Below are 17,869 nucleotides of genomic sequence, written 5' to 3'. Positions count from 1 at the left end.
CCTGGAATGTTAGGTCCATGAATCAAGGCAAATTGGAAGTGATCAAACAAGAGATGGCAAGAGTGAATGTCAACATTTTAGGAAAATCAGCAAATTAAAATGGACTGGAATGGGTGAATTTAACTCAGATGACCATTATATCTACTACTGTGGGCAGGAATCCCTTAGAAGAAATGGAGTAGGCATCATAGTCAACAAAAGAGTCTGAAATGCAGTACTTGGATGCAATCTCAAAAATGACAGAATGATCTCTGTTCATTTCCAAGGCCCTTCACTGCAGCAGACAATTCTGATACGCAGAGAAACCAATCATAATATCCACCACACTGAGGAGCAAATAGCTTGTCAGATAATTAACATTTTAAAAATAGATAATAATGAATGTGTTTACTATTGATGTCCCGGAAATCGTGTGTTTACACCTTATTTTGTTAAATCAACAGAAAGGAACATAACTAAACTTTAATATCTTTGCTTCCTACAGCATAATGTCAAGTGAGTTAAGATTTAATGGTATGCCCTAACTTTTATACAGAAACAAATAAAGGAAGTATAAATTGGAACAATGTGCCCTTTAAATGTAATTATTAAAGATTTGCCTACTATACAATTCATTGGCTGACACACAAACATATTTGCCAAAAAAGTAAACCTTGACACACAAATATAGATATTTTATGTTACCTACATAAAAAGCACTATACAGCCCATTATGTTTCTCATTTCCATAGCTCTCATAAGCTAACTGCTTCCCTCAACTGCAGGAAGGCACAAGATAAATTTCATCCCTCTCTCATTTTAACATATTTCGTGCACCTTTTATTTTTATTAAGTTTTTTTTTTAATTGTGAAATGTACATCTACCTGAGATCTAACCTCTTAACAAATTTGCTAAGTGTACAATATATTATCAACTACAGGTGTTACAGTGTTGTTACAGATCTCTAAAGCTTATTCACCTCACTTGACTGAAGTCTTATGCTCATTGATTAGCTACTCTCCATGTCCATCCTCCTCCCCAATGTCTGGCAAACCCCTTCCCACTTTCTGATTCTATAACTAGTTCAGATTCCTTATAAAAGGGGAATCATGAAGTACTTGTCTTTCTATGGTTGGATTATTTCATTTAGCATCATATCATTAAGGTTCATTCATGTCATTGAATATTATACAATGTTTTAAGTAAACTTTTAATTTGTACATTTTAAAAAATACATCATTTACATAGAATTTGGTGAATTATACCAAGTGACTACAGAAGAGAACCAAGTAATGACCACACAGACCAAGAAGTGGAAACTGACCAGCAACTCAGAACCCCCATGTGTCCCGCTCAGCACCACTCTATCACTGACTACAGACACAATCAAAAGAAGGAAGACACAGCATCTTCACCCCACTTTCTCTTCATCTACTTCCCAATGGTCACTCGTTGTAGTAAAATTCTGAGATGCTGTCACAAGAGGAGGACCTCAAACAGGAATTTCAATGCTTTGAGGAAGTGCTCTAAGATTTCATTTGAATCCTTTAATTCATGTGTACAGTTTATTCTTGAAACTTTAAACATTGTGTCTCGGCTTCTTCATTTATTTTTGTCCTTATTTTTGCTTTTTTGGGGGGAAAAATACAGAGAAGATGAAAACCCACAGCAACATGAAAGGAAATGAGAGGGTGAAGAAAAGAAGACAAACATACTTTTAAGTGTGAAATGTCCTTCATGTCCTTCAACAATGGGAACTTTTCATGGAGCAGTTAATTGGACATCCTGTGGTGCTGGGGTGCTCAGTTCACAAGAGCTGCTTTACCCTGAAAAATATAACTCGTTCCTTTGATATTTTCTACCTGTCTTCACCATGCATTTCTGGGCAACTTTTCAACAACAAATGTTGTCTATGTTAGAGAGAAAATAATACATGCACATACATGTCAGTGAAATAAAACTGCATTTTATGCTTTCTTTGCATGGCAAATAGTATGGTTTAAATCTTCAACAAATAAAATGATACATATATTACTAAATAGGTCAGTACAAGAGCAAAATATCATATATTTTAATATAGTGCTTGGTTTAGAACATAATGTTTATGAGCTCTATTTGTTTTTCTTTTCTTTTTTTTTTTTTTTTTTCTTTTTTGACCTATAGATACTGGGAACTTAACATGTATCAGGTACTGATCTGAGTATTTTGAAAGGATTACTTTATTTCTTACAAAACTGCCATGAGATATGTACTATCACTATCATATCTTTATAGTGTTATCACCGAAGTCTTGTCTTCTCTACAATTCATTGGCTCACACAAAAACTTGCATTCCAAAGGTATAAACACCCACAAATAAATCTGGGTATAGTATTTTGCAAATTATAAAGATAAATCTCATTATGATGCTTTTATCCACAGCTATCATAGGCTAATGGCAATACCCAACAGCAGGAAGCCACAGTTTTTATAGAGAGGTCTAAAACTTGCCCAAGGTCACACACAGGAAGCAGAGCAACCAAGGCTTACCTGAGGCTCCAGATCTTAATTGTTAAGCTATAAATAATGTCTGGAGCTTTTACTAATTATCACATGTGGTGGGTGCATATTCAGTCATCTCTATTTATGACCCCATGGACTGTAGCCCACCAGGCTCCTCTGTCCATTGGATTTTCCAGGCAAGAATACTGGAGTGGCCTGTAATTTCCTTCTTCAGGGGATCTTCCCTATATAGGGATCGAGCCCACATCTCTTGCATCTCCTCCATTGGCAGGCAGATTCTATACCATTAACACCTCCTGGTAAGCCCATTATCACATAACCTTCAAATAACTTATTAAAACATTTCCTGAGTATGTATGTGTATGTGTTTGTGTGTGTATTCATAATACAATTTGAATTTGCTTTTATGTCTCTAAACACATTAACAGTTCTGCATTTACATTTATATTTATATACCCAGATTTTAATTCTGAAATTTCAGAAACATTAATTGGATAAGTTTCAGAAGTGCAAACTGTGTGATATGAGAAGTGATGGGAAAGTCCCAGGATGGCCCCCAGAAATCTGCCACATGACATGGAATTTTGTTCTTGGAGACCAGTTCCTATGGATGAATCAGCAACATCTTTAAACATCTAAATACCTCAGGAAGAATTAATCTATTGTCCACTTATTTAACAAATATTTATCAAATGTCTGTGTGTTGGGTACTGTGCTAGGCACTTGGAAAATATTAATGAATAAAAACTCTATCCTCATGGAAATTTCTTGTAGAGAGAGAAAATAAGAAAAATGTGGTAAATGATAAGTAAATTACATAGAATTAGATGATATGTGCTTTCACAAACAGTACATCAGGATAATGAGGATTTATAATAGTGGGGTGGCTGAGGGTCAGATCACAGTCTTCAATACTGTGGTCAAGGTAAGCCTCATTGACAGGTGAGATTTGAACAAAGATTTGATGGAGAAGGTGAGGGAGTGAAAAAAGAAGTGCCAGAGGAGAAAGGAGTTTAGAGAGAGGAACCAGCCAGGATGAAGGCCCTGAAGACCAAGGATGCCTAGTGGCCTAGTGTGACAGAAGAACCAGGTACTTGGTTACAAATTCTGAGGGAGGAGAAAAGTCATGGGAGATCTGACCAGATAGAAAAGGGGGTTAAGATAATTTTACATCTTTATTGAGAATAGCCCTTGATAGATGAAAGCTGAAGCAGGAAATCCTATTGCAATAAACATTGCCTAATGCAATAGTCCAGGCAGGAAATGATTTTCAAATTTGTCAAGATAGTAACTTCAGTCATAGTAAGAAAGGACCGGATTCCAGAGATATGTTTAAGTCTACAGAGTAAGACTGTCTGATGACTGGAAGTAGGTGGGAGGGAAAGAGGTGGTGAAAAGGTACTCTGAGGTTTTTTGGGCCGAATGATGAGTAGCACAGAGTTCACATCAGATGAGAGAGTAAATGGCTGTTGGATGAAAGGAGGGATCACAGGTTAAATATGGCTATGTTGGGATGCAGGTAATTGTACATCCAAGTATAGATTTTAGTAGAAACATGGAGTGTATGAGTCTAGAGGTTGGTGGAGAAGTTCAGGTTGGAAATTCACATTTTCTGTTAGATACTGATCATTCCCACACAGGTAAAGGTGAAGTCAGCAGGACAGAAAATATTTCCCTGATAAGCATCTGAAGAAGTCTAGCAATGTGGATAGAGTTTTGGGTGTAGAAGGGAGGGCAGTTAAGAAAGGTGGTATAATTTTAGCCTGTTCAAAAACCCCTGAGGCCCACAAGAGGGCTCATCAACCTAAAGGGCACATCCTGATGTTATTGCTATTACTGCCATGAATACCCAGGAGTAGGATCATTGGATCATATGGTAGTTCTTGGACTGTAAGAAGATCAAACTGGTCACTCCTAAAGGAAATCAACCCTAATAGTCATGGGAAAGACTGATGCTGTAGCTGAGGCTCCAATAGTTTGGCCATCTGATGCAAAGAACCAACTCACTAGGAAAGACCTTGTGCTGGGAAAGATTAAGGGCAGGAGGAGAAGGGGATGGCAGAGGATGAGATGGTTGGATGGCATCACTGACTCAATGGACATGGGTTTGATCAAACTCTGGGAGATGGTGAAGGACAGGAAAGCCTGCCATGCTGCAGTTCATGGAGTCACAGACTCAGACATGACTTAGCAACTGAACAATAAAAACAACATGGTAGTTCTATTTTTAATTTTCTGAGAACCCTCCATACTGTTTTCCATTGAGGCAGCTCCAATTTACATTTGCAACAACAACGCATAAGTGTTCCCCATCCACATCCTCATCAACATTTACCTCTCGTCTTTTTGGTGATGCCCATTCTGACAGGTTTGAGGTGATATCTCACTGCAGTTTTGATTTTCATTCCTTTGATAATTAATGATTATGAGCATTTATTCATGTACCTGTTGGCCATATGAAGGTCTTCTATGGAAAATTTTTCAGACCTTCTGCCTATTTTTTAACTGGACAGTTTGTTTCTTTGTTATCAAGTTGTATGAGTTATTTGTATATTTTGATTATTAGTCCTTTATCAGATATATGGTTTGCAAATATTCTTTCCCATTCAGTGTGTTGCCATTTCATTCTGTTGGTTTCTTTGCTGTGCAGAAGCTTTTTAGTATAATGTAGTCCCATTTGTTTATTTTTGTTCTGTTGATTTTGCTTTTGGTGTCAGATATTAAAAAAACATCACCAAGACTTATAGCAAGAAGCTTACTACCTATGTTTCCTTCTAGGAGTTTCATGGTTTCAGGTCTTACATTCAAGTTGTTAACCCATTTTGAGTTCAATTTGTATATGATGTAAGATAGAGGTCCAGTTTCATTCATTTGCATGTGGCTCAGTTTCCCCAGTACCATTAAAAAGACTGTTCTTTCCCCTTTATATAACCTTGGTTCCTTTGTTGTAAACTAAATGACAATGTACTTAGTCACAAAGTGATGTCCGACTCTTTGTGACCCCATGCACTCTAGCCCGCCAGGCTCCTCTGTCCATGGGATTCTCCATGCAAGAACTGGAGTGGATTGCCGTGCCCTCCTCCAGGGTATCTTCCCAACCCAGGGATCAAACCCAGGTGGTTGGGAAGCTGGTTGCAGGTGGATTCTTTGCCAACTGAGCCACCAGGGGTGCCCAAACTAAATGACCATATATGTGTCAATCAGAGGTAAGATATAGGAGTGGGAAAAATGTCTAAATGATTTATAGAAGTTGTTTCTCATTTATGAAGCAATGAAAACTTGTGTAGCTTCCTTCATTTATATTTCTAACCAGAAAACTGATAAGTGTTTTAATTATTTTATGTAAGCATTGTTTTCAACAAAGAAAGTAATGCAAGTGGGAAAATAAGTTTGCTTGGATAATGTATGATCTATGAATTTCAGTGGCTTTCCATATTCCAATATATTTTTATACAAAGCAAGTTCAAGCTTTATATTGAGAATGAAACATTTTAAGAATAGTGTTACATATATTTTTTCATATCTTATTTTTGGGGAATCAGTTTTTCTTGAACATAGTCTTTAGTATATTATATACTTTCAGTTTTCATTTATATTTTTCAAAATAGCAAGAGAGAAAGTTTTTTTTTTAATTTTAAGGAAAAATTAGCAAATTAAAGTTTACTAGAGAGCACTCCAATTATCTATACATGAATAAAAGGAAATATTGAAAATAAGAGAAAATGTGTGTTGAATATGAAAATGAATTTTGATATTTCTATTGTCAAGTGAAATTATATGTTCATAAATATCTAAAAAATTAAAGTCATTAGTATCTGGAAACTTCACTACTTAATTTGATTTAAATATATTTTTTAAGTTGATAGCTGAGGACTCATTCAATTCCTTCAAGTGTTAACTTATGCAAATCAAGCATAAATTAACAAATCACTTTTCCCATAGAAACAAAAACTGAACAGTGAGATATCATTTCTGTTTTTCATTACCAAGGCTATCAGCTGGTATTCAAACAATAGCATATGCAATGAGAGACTTATTATTGAAAGTGATTGTCAAACAGAGAAAATAAACTATAAAGAAATGTGGTTAGAACACAGGAAAGAAGATAATTTCTGCAAAATATCATATAAAAGACGTTAGGCCTATATGACCACCACAGAAATATTACCAAACATGGCAACCCACTCCAGTATTCTTGCCTGGAGAGTCCCAGGGACAGAGGAGCCTGGTGGGCTGCCGTCTATGGGGTCGCACAGAGTCAGCCACAACTGAAGCAACTTAGCAGCAGCAGCAGCAGCCTTGAAAATCAGTCCAAGTCTTCCTAAAGCTCGTTTGGCAAATCAAAGGAACCTATAATGGGGAAAGAAAAACTTTTGAAAATAGAAAAAGCATCAATAGGGAAATTATCAATCCAAATAAAAAGATTGTTATTCCAGGGAACTTATACACAGGCCTAGAACTGGAAGGGATTTTGGTGGTTCCTTCTGGCAGGCAAAGGGTTTGTCCTTCACCAACAATGATAGTTAAAAATCTCATAATTAAAACTCTTCAGGGAGTTTCTCCAGCAGTCCCCACTAGAGCTTAAAGGTCTTCCTTTTAGTTAAAACAAGTAACTTCTCAGAGAATCTTTGAGGAAAAGTGTTCCCAAATAAACTATTAATTTTTCTCCATGACCTTCAATATGTACCAATGGAGTCTGCAAATGGCAAGTAGTCAATAAATGTTTGTTGAATGGCTAAGTGAATGAATTCATTTGCACTTCCTTGATGGCTCAGATGGTAAAGCGTCTGTCTACAATGAGGGAGACCCGGGTTCGATCCCTGGGTCGGGAAGATCCGCTGGAGAAGGAAATGGCAATCCACTCCAGTACTATTGCCTGGAAAATCCCATGGACAGAGGAGCCTGGTAGGCTACAGTCCACGGGGTCGCAAAGAGTCAGACATGACTGAGCAGACATTCCTTCCTTCCTTCCTTCCTTCAATAATTAGCAAAGAAGTATCAATTTTGGAAGAGTAGGTTGGCTCAGACAGTAAAGAATCTGCCTGCAATTTAGGAGACCTGGAGTCAATCCCTGAATCAGGAAGATCCCCTAGAGAAGGAAATGGTACCCACACCAGTATTTTTGCCTGGAGAATCCCATGGACAGAGAAGCCTGGCAAATTACAGTCCATGGGATTGCAAAGAGTCAGACATGACTGAAATGGCTTAGCATCACACACACAGGTATATTAAAAGACACAAGTTTACTAAATAAAGAAAGAGTTCAAAGAGATACCATTATAACTCTAGGCTAGGAAATTATAAACAGACAAAAATTAGAACTTTTGTTCTCGAAATATTTAGTTCAGTTCAGTCACTCAGCCATGTCCAACTCCTTGCGAACCCATGAATCGCAGCACGCCAGGCCTCCCTGTCCATCACCAACCCCCAGAGTCCACCCAAACCCAAGTCCATTGAGTTGGTGATGCCATCCAGCCATCTCATCCTCTGTTGTCCTCTTCTCCTCCTGCCCCCAATCCCTCCCAGCATCAGGGTCTTTTCAAAATTACAAACTCTTCTCATGAGGTGGCCAAAGTATTGGAGTTTCAGCTGTAGCATCAGTCCTTCCAATGAACACCCAAGACTGATCTCCTTTAGGATGGACTGGTTGGATCTCCTTGCAGTCCAAGAGACTCTCAAGAGTCTTCTCCAATACCACAGTTCAAAAGCATCAGTTCTTCGGTGCTCAGCTTTCTTCACAGTCCAACTCACATCCATACATGATGGCTGGAAAAACCATAGCCTTGACTAGAGCGACCTTTGTTGGCAAAGTAATATCTCTGCTTTTCAATATGCTATCTAGGTTGGTCATAACTTTCCTCCCAAGGAGTAAGCATCTTTTAATTTGATGGCTGAAATCAATTACCATCTGCAGTGACTTTGGAGCACCCAAAAATAAAGTCTGACAGTGTTTCCACTGTTTCCCCATCTATTTCCCATGAAGTGATGGGACCAGATGCCATAATCTTAGTTTTCTGAATGTTGAACTTTAAGCCAACTTTTTCACTGTCCTCTTTCATTTTCACCAAGAGGCTTTTTAGTTCCTCTTCACTTTCTGCCATAAAGGTAGTGTCATCTGTATATCTGAAGCTATTGATATTTCTCCCAGCAATCTTGATTCCAGCTTGTGCTTCTTCTAGAAATGTTAGCAATAGTTTAACTGTATTCAATTTTTCTGATTTATATGTGAATATATAATAATCTCATTAACTGAGAATTTCTGTTTTCTAAATTTTAATATAATTAATTTTGTCAGCATATATTATTCATTTATAAGATTTTATATTACTGTGTTTTCACTGTATTATCATTGAGTCAAAATATGTTATAAAAATATTTTCCTTTCTACTCTTATATAAAACTATAATCATTCCAAAATACATGTTCTGCTTTTAAAACTGTGTGTCTCTCTACATGTAGGCATTGAAAGAAATTTCTAAATGAAGTCACTTATGCTAAGAAAATTTCTGTAAACATCTGATTCACTGTGAATCAGATCTAAGACAGGGATAGGTAATGCAAAGTCAGTGTCAAGGTCAGAGATTCCCAACCTTCCTCAGTTCATGGCTCATAGCAGCCTCAGAGTCTCCATTTTCTTTTTCATGGTGTCCTGAAGCCAAAGGTCATCTAACAGTTATCTTCATTAAGCCCATCCATCTTAAGTCGGTTTAGTTGTATCCGACTCTTTGCAACTCTATGGACCGTAGCCCTCCGGGCTCCTCTGTCCATGGGATTCTACAGGCAAGAGTACTAGAATCAGTTGCCAATTCCTCCACCAAGGGATCTTCCCAACCCAGGAATCAAACCTACGTCTCTTATATCCCCTGCCCTGGTAGGTGGATTCTTTACCACTAGCTCAACATGGGAAGCCCAACCTATAAAATAGCCATGTCTTAAAACAATCCAAAGCAAGAGCTAGAGGAATCAAGATCCCTGACTTCAGACTATACTAGAGAGCTACAGTCATCAAGATAGTATGGAACCAGCACAAAAACAGAAAAACAGATATATAAATCAATGGAACAGGACAGGATGACAGATATAAACCCCAGGCAACCTATGGCCACCTAATCTATGACAAAGGAGACAAAAGTATATAATGGAGAAAAGACAGCTTCTTCAATAAATGGTGCTGGCAAAACTGGACAGCCTCATTTTAAAGAACAAAATTACAACATTGTCTAACACCAATCACAAAAATAAACTCAAAATGTATTAAAGACCTAAATGTAAGGTCAGACACTATAAAACTCTTAGAGGTAGACATAGGTAGGACACTCTGACATAAACCACAGAAATATCTGTTTTGATCCACCTCCCATAGTAATGGGAAATAAAAACAAACACAAACAAATGGGACCTAATTAAGCTCAAAAGCTTTTGCACAGCAAAGGAAACCATAAACAAAAAAGACAACCCACAGAATGGGAGAAAGTATTTGTAAATGAAACAACCGACAAGGGATTAATCTCCAAAGTATACAAACAGCTCATATATCTCAATATCAAAGAAGCAAAAAAAAAAAAAAAAATCAAAAAAAATGGACACAAGATCTAAATCTAAATAAACTTTTCCCCAAAGAAGATATACAGATGGCAAAAAGGGACATGGAAGATGTTCAACAGCACAAGTTTTCATTTTTTAAAATATACTTGAAAAAAAATACTTTTATTTAATTTTTAAATAAGCACAATTACTTCCTAACAGAATGTCCAAGCCTGTCTTGAATTTTTCAAACAACTTCTTAAGCCTTGGAATCAAACCTTAGATCCCACCACTTCCATCTCCTGCTCCACTTAATTTTCATGTGGTGATTGTTTTTATAACCACAACTGCAGAAAACCTAGCTTCACAAAGATATGACATTGTCTAAAGGAATGTAGCACAAATAAGCCAACAGTTCACACAGTGTCTGACCAATGTCACTGGATTCCCCTCAAAAATGTAAAATACCCTGAAGCGCTGCTATGAATTCACTGTGCTGACAATGTAGAACCCCTGGTCCAGGTGAATGAGTCATTCAGGGTTAAGGGACAAGATGAAACACAAAAGCAAATAATTAATAATCCCTGAAGGGCAGAGCTGCAAAATAAGACAACATTAACAAGAATTATGTGTAAAGTTGAATCATTTTTATAACCTGTTAGATTAAGTAAGACCTTAATATGTTAAGGCTGTTTACCTTTTTTTTATTATCAGCTCAAGAAATCTTTAGACAAAGAGAACAGATGAAAATCAATCAGTGGTAAGAAAGGAATTGGGGCCAATATATGGAGAATCGCTCAGTCATTCAAGAATATTCAATTTCCCCTGCAAGCCCAGCAGACATTAGCTGCCACAGCAAGAAAAAATAATAATAATTCAACTGTAAATATCCTACAACTCTTACCTCTTCCTACACATCCCTTGGACAGAGTGACTGTGTATTATCACTACAACCAAACAGTAGGTGCTTCATAAATGATGCTATGATGAAAATTGGTGGCTCAGACAGTAAAGAATCTGCCTGTAATGTGGGAGACCCAAGTTCGATTTCCTGGGACAGGAAGATCACCTGGATAAGGGAATGGCACCCCACTCCAGTACTCTTGACTGGAAAATCCCATGGACGGAGGAGCCTGGTAGGCTGCAGTCCATGGAGTCTTGAAGAGTCGGACACAACTGAGAGACTTCACTTTCACTTTTCACTTTCATGCATTGAAGAAGGAAATGGCAACCCACTCCAGTGTTCTTGCCTGGAGAATCCCAGGGACGGGGGAGCCTGGTGGGCTGCTGTCTATGTGGTTGCACAGAGTCGGACACGACTGAAGCGACTTAGCAGCAGCAGCAGCAGCCAGTTCTAAGAATTTTCACCAAGAAACAAAACTGCTTTTCAAAACCTTTTTCAATTATAATAGCAGTAGTTACTGGTCAGGAAATTACTAACAGATGAGCGGCAACAGAAATACATTAACAAGCAGAGTTTAAAGACAAGAACATTTTATAAAGTTCTTTCCTTTGTTACACTCTTGGAACAAATCAATACGCCATGCAAAGCGAGACAAATGGACTAACAGCGGTGATTACTGTGCACGCTGTTCTAACTCACATTTTATTAATCCATAGATTTATTAGTTTGATTTGAAATACCATCCACCCTCCATCAGGAAATGGTTTAATTATGAGGTCAGAGTTCAGGAAATCCCTCCAAGTTCTTACGTTTTCTTTCCAATACAATACTGCCCTCCTGTGGAAACAGACACAAGCCCCCAGCCTTGGATCCTGAATCTCTTTTCAGTTGTTGAAGACGTATATTCAGATATTTCAGGGAAGTAAAAGAGTTTTAGAAAGCTAGGAGAGAGGAAAAAAAAAAAAAAAAAACACCAGATAGTAAGACATCATTAAGACTAAGTCCTGAAATAGGACTTAGTAAAGAATGCCACATGCGTTTGTAAAAACTGTGTGGTCATCAGGGTCCTGAAACATGGCCAGGCTACGACTGTAAGTCTCTGTAACCTATCATCAGCACAAAAATGCTTCTTAGTATGCTTCTAAGGCTTAACTGCATGAGGTGGTTTGAAATATGATGCTAATCCTAGAATATCAATTTCAAAGAGAGTGGAGTAGAAAACCCATCCCAGTAGCCTTCCAAAAGAGCAATATTTGGAATTTGAAATATATGTGACTGCAGGCCAATAGTCAAGTACGTACATCATGTGCTGTTTATGTGGATGAGAAATCATAATGAAAATAGAGTGAGATCAGTACATCATAGACATATCTGTTTTGCTTCTCAGTGTGTGATATATGAACGTATTACCATAAGCCATAAGACGCCATGAATACATCCATCACCTAAGCCGCTGAGATAGCACCCACAAAGTGCTGCTCAGGCTATAAAATAAAATAAAGCTATTCATTTCTGTGCCTCAGCCAATGAGCCAAAACCCTGAAAATGAATTGTCATTGTAAACCCTAATACCACTCCTCTAATATTTACTAAAATATGTGAGGATGGCAAGTCTAAATATACAAACTCTTGATTTGTCTCTACACAGTAATTGGTGTCAGCTGATATGCTTCATGAGGGTGTTTTTGTTTGTTTGTTTGTTTTCCTGTGTTATAAATTCTGACATGAGAAATTTAACTCCAGGGAGAGAAAAGTGGTCAGAGTCCAGTACTGCTATTTATGACGTGTATAAACCTGAGTCATTTCAGCACCATTTGTCACGTAAGAGGAAGAAGCGGGTCTGCTGCTCCCTGCAAGTCTAACCTAGTGCTGTTTCTCTGAAGGTCTTAGGAGACCCAGGCATCTCCCTCGCTGTCATGACCCTGCCTCCTCCGTGGCCGTATCTCAGAAGTACACTGAAGTTTATGGCTGTTTCACTAACACTTTGATAAGTATTTGGTATGACATTAAAAAAATCTATGAATGATCATTTTGCCTTTTGCCCTGCATAACTATAATCACTTCCTATAGGAATACAGGCTAGCCTCTTGTCAATTTGCTACTTGTTATGTTCAAATGAAGCAACAAACAGTTATGAGATAAAGGATTTTGAGTGAAGAGATTCTAAATCACCAATATGAAGAGGCTAAAATACAGCAGCAGCATTTGAAACAGAGGAAAATACAGGTGGCTATTCAGGTATCCGTGGTTAAGGCACATTTTAAGAAGGAAAGCTTAGAGTGTACTTAGGTGTAGGTTTCTATTAGTTTTATGAAATAAATATGTTTATAGTTATAAAACGTAAGTTAAAATTCAACAACAGTGAAGCAGCTGCTGTCAGAGTCATCTGTTTCAGACTTTCTATCAGGGACTTGTAACATCACCACACTGAGGCCTCAACAACACCATAAGCCAGCAACCACAATTGTCCCCATGTTCAAGATGAGGAAAATAAGAGTTAGCAAAGTGGCACCCCACTCCAGTACTCTTGCCTGGAAAATCCCATGGATGGAGGAGCCTGGTGGGCCGAAGTCCATGGGGTCGCTAAGAGTCGGACATGACTGAGCGACTTCACTTTCACTTTTCACCTTCATGCATTGGAGAAGGAAATGGCAACCCGCTCCAGTGTTCTTGCCTGGAGAATCCCAGGGATGGGGGAGCCTGGTGGGCTGCCATCTATGGGGTCGCACAGAGTTGGACACGACTGAAGTGACTTAGCAGTAGCAAGTTTGCTTTGAGAACAATAAATTTCTGTTACAAGGGAGGGGCCATTGTAACCATCACTGGGACTGTCCTCCTGTGTGGTTTATGTGAGTGAATTCATGGTTCCCTTAACAAGAGGCAACCATGACAAAAGAATATAAGCTGACATTCAAAATACCTGTGAAAATAAGTCTAGCAATATCTGCAGATAAGTGTATTCAGACAGGGGAAACAAAAGCAAAACCAAACAAATTAGGTCTAATTAAACTTATAAGCTTTTGCACAGCAAAGGAAACTATAAGCAAAAAAAAAAGACAATAGACTGAACTGGAGAAGATATTTGCAAATGATGTGACTGTCAAAGGGTTAATATCTAAAATATATTAAAAGCTCATACAACTCAACATCAAAAAACAAAAACCTGATTTAAAATGGGCAGAAGAAATGAGTAGACATTTTTCCAAAGAAGACACACATACTCCAGGATTCTTGCCTAGAGAATCCCATGGACAGAGGAACCTGGTGGGCTACAGTCCATGAGATTGCAAAGAGTAAGACACGACTGTGCAACTAACACTAAATACCATTTTATATGAACGTGAAAGTGAAGTCTCTCAGTTGTGCCCAACTCTTTGTGACCCCATGGACTGTGGCTACCAGGCTCCTCCGTCCATGGGATTTTCCAGGCAAGAGTACTGGAGTGGGTTGCCATTTCCTTCTCCAGGGGATCTTCCTGACCCAGGGATCAAACCCAGGTCTCCTGTATTGCAGGCAGATGCTTTACCCTCTCAGCCACCAGGGAAGCCCAAACATTTTTATATAGATGACACCAAAATCTATATTACTAGCTCCAACCTTTCCCCTAAACCCAAGATATATATTTCAAATCTGATATTAAATATTTTAACCAAATTTTCAAGTAATTTTTAACATTCACTATAACTTGCCAATGAGGTCCTTCATCTGACTTTCCTCACTTATTGGAGGTTAACTATTACTGTAACTAATAGTTAACTATTACTGTAATAATTTAGAAACAGATAAACTAAAATGTTTATAAAACATTTACTTTGAGTAGACATCTACAGTATATTTCTGTGACTGCCACAATGAATTATTACCTCTTCCCAATACCTGAAGAGTTGCATATTTGCATAGTTGCAATTTGCTTTCCAATGGCTTGCCACTATGAGGTGTTCACTACCAACACATTCTACATACAGCAGTCAGTTTAGAACACTCAAAGGAACTATATTTATTGGGGAACATGACTCCACAAAATGCTTCAATGGCCTACCTTCTATCCAGTGCAAATTCTTTAGCATAATTATTGCTCTACTGTTCCATCTTTATCTTTTACAGTTCTACCTTTATCTTTTACTTAATACAGATGCTTCATGTCATCTATATGCAACATGAACAATAACTAAGTTCCCTGGACTTATTCCAAGTTCTCAAATCAATAAACCTTTTCTTAAACATGTAAAGCAAATATATCCAGCAAATACTAAGACAAAAAGGGAGAGTTGACAATAGTTGACAACAACAATAACTTATTATTGTAGTTGGAGTATTAAAATAGTAGGGGATTTTCACACTCCACATACATCAGTGGACAAATGACCCAGACAGAAAATCAGTAAGGCAACAGTGATCGTAAATGACACAATACACGAGTTGGACTTAGATCTCTATAGGTTACAACCAAAAACTACAGAGTACACAGCCTTCAAGTACACATGTAACATTTTTCAGTATCAGTTACATGCTAGGCCATTAAACAAGTCTTAAATATAAGAGGACAGAAATCATATCAAACATTTTCCTGATCACAATGATATGAACTTAGAAATCAATAATGGAGAGAAAAATGGGAAAATCACAAACGTGTGGAGACTAAACAATATGCTACTAAAAAACCAGCAGGTCAATGAAAAAAAATCAGAAAATATCTAAAGAATAATAAAATTAGAAATAGTACATTTCAAAATGTATATGGTGTAGCAGTTCTAAAGGGGAGTTCATAGTGACATAAGTCTTCCTCAATAAACAAGAAAAATTTCAAATAAACAACCTAACCTACCCCCTAAAGGAATTATAAAAAGAACAAACAAAAGCCAAAATCAGAAGAAGAAAGGATGGGGAACACATGTACACCCATGGAGGATCCATGTCAATGTATGGCAAAACCACTACAATACTGTAAAGTAATTTGCCTCCAATTAAAATAAATAAATTTATATTTTCTTAAAAAAGGAAATAATAAAGACTAGGAGAAGGCAATGGCAACCCACTCCAGTATTCTTGCCTGGAAAATCCCATGGACAGAGGAGCCTGGCAGGCTACAGTCCATGGGATCCCTAGGAGTTGGACATGACTGAGCAACTTCACTTTCACTTTCATGCATTGGAAAAGGAAATGGCAACCCAATCCAGTGTTCTTGCCTGGAGAATCCCAGGGACAGGGGAGCCTGGTGGGCTGCCGTCTATGGGCTCACACAGAGTCAGACACGACTGAAGCAACTTAGCAGCAGCAGCAGCAGAGAGAAAATAAATAAAGATTAAAAGCAATGAAACAAAGAGCTAGTTTTTTAAAAAAGAGAAACAAAATTAATAAACCTGTAGCAGATTCACCAAGGAAGAGGTCTCAGCAAAATAAGAGATGAAAGAAATTGCTACCAATACCACAGAGATACATAAAATCGTAACAGAATACTATGAGTAGTTATATGTGAAAAAATTAGACAACCTAGAAGAAATGGACACTTCTAGAAACATACAACCTGCCAAGATTGAATCAAGAAAGAAACGGACAATTTGAACAGGCTGATCACTAGTAGTGACAATGAATTTATAATTTTTAAAAATCCCCACCAAACAGAAGTTCAATCCAGATGGCTTCAGAGGAGATTTCTACCAAATATATAAGGTAGAGATAATATTTATCATTCAGAAACCGTTCCAAAAACATTGAAGAGGATGGAATACTCACAAATTCATTTTAAATGTCCACAATTACCATGATTCCAAAACTAAAGACAGTAAAATGGGAAAAATTGATATCTCTGATGAATATAGATGCAAAAACCCTCACATATTAGCAAATTGAATCCAACAATATATAAAAAGGACCATACATCATGGTCAAGTTGTCTTTATTCCAAGGACACAAGGGTGATTCAGTAGTCACAAAAATCAATGTGATACACCACATTGAAAAAAGGATGGATAAAAATCACATGATCATCTCAATAAACACAGAAAAATCATTTGACAGAACTCAATATCCATTCATGATAAAAAAAAATCAATGTGAGTATAGAGGAAATATATCTCAACATAATAAAGGCAATTTATGACAAACTCACAACTAGTATACTCAGTGGCGAAAAGCTGAATGCCTTTCCTTTAAGTTCAGGGAAAAGGTTGTCCACTTTATCCATTCTGTTTAACATAGTATTGGAAGTCCTAGCCACAGCAATCAGAGAAGAAAAAATATATATAAATTAAATTGGAAGGAAAGAAATAAAACTGTCATGATTTGCAGGAAACATGACACTAAATGTAGAAAACCCTAAAGTCTCCACCCAAAACCCTTAGAACCAATATATAAATTCACCAAAGTTTCAGAATATGAGATTAATATATGGAAACCCGCTGCTTTTCTACACACTAATAATGAACTATCAGAATGATAAAGCACAAAAACAATCTCATTTACAACAGCATTAAAGAATAAAATATGTAGGAATAAACTAAACCAAGAAAACATCTATGTTCTGAAAACCATAAAACAGTGATGAAGGAAATCGAAGGAATATATCTCATGTCCTTGAATTGGAAGAACTAATGTTTTTAAAACGACCATATTACCCTAAGCAATGTACAGATTTAAATGCAATCCCTATCAAAATAACCATGACAGAACTAGAATAATCCTAAAATTCATATGGAACAAAAGAAGACCCCAAATTGCCAAAGCAATCTTGAGAAAAAATGAACAAAGCTAGAATTATCATGGTCCCAGGCTTAAGACCATACTACAAGGCTACAGTAATCAAAACAGTTCCATAATGGCACAGAAACAGACACATAGACCAATGGGAACAGAACAGAAATCCCAGAAATACATCCATGCACCTACAGTCAATTAATCTATGAAAAGAGAAGCAAGAATGCACACGGGAAAAAGACGATCTCTTCAACAAGTGGTGCTGG

This window comes from Oryx dammah, unplaced genomic scaffold (genome assembly GCF_014754425.2).
Source record: "Oryx dammah isolate SB20612 unplaced genomic scaffold, SCBI_Odam_1.1 HiC_scaffold_1, whole genome shotgun sequence".
Lineage (NCBI taxonomy): Eukaryota > Metazoa > Chordata > Mammalia > Artiodactyla > Bovidae > Oryx > Oryx dammah.
The sequence above is the reverse complement of the archived record's forward strand: the minus strand, read 5'-3'. Positions refer to the sequence as shown.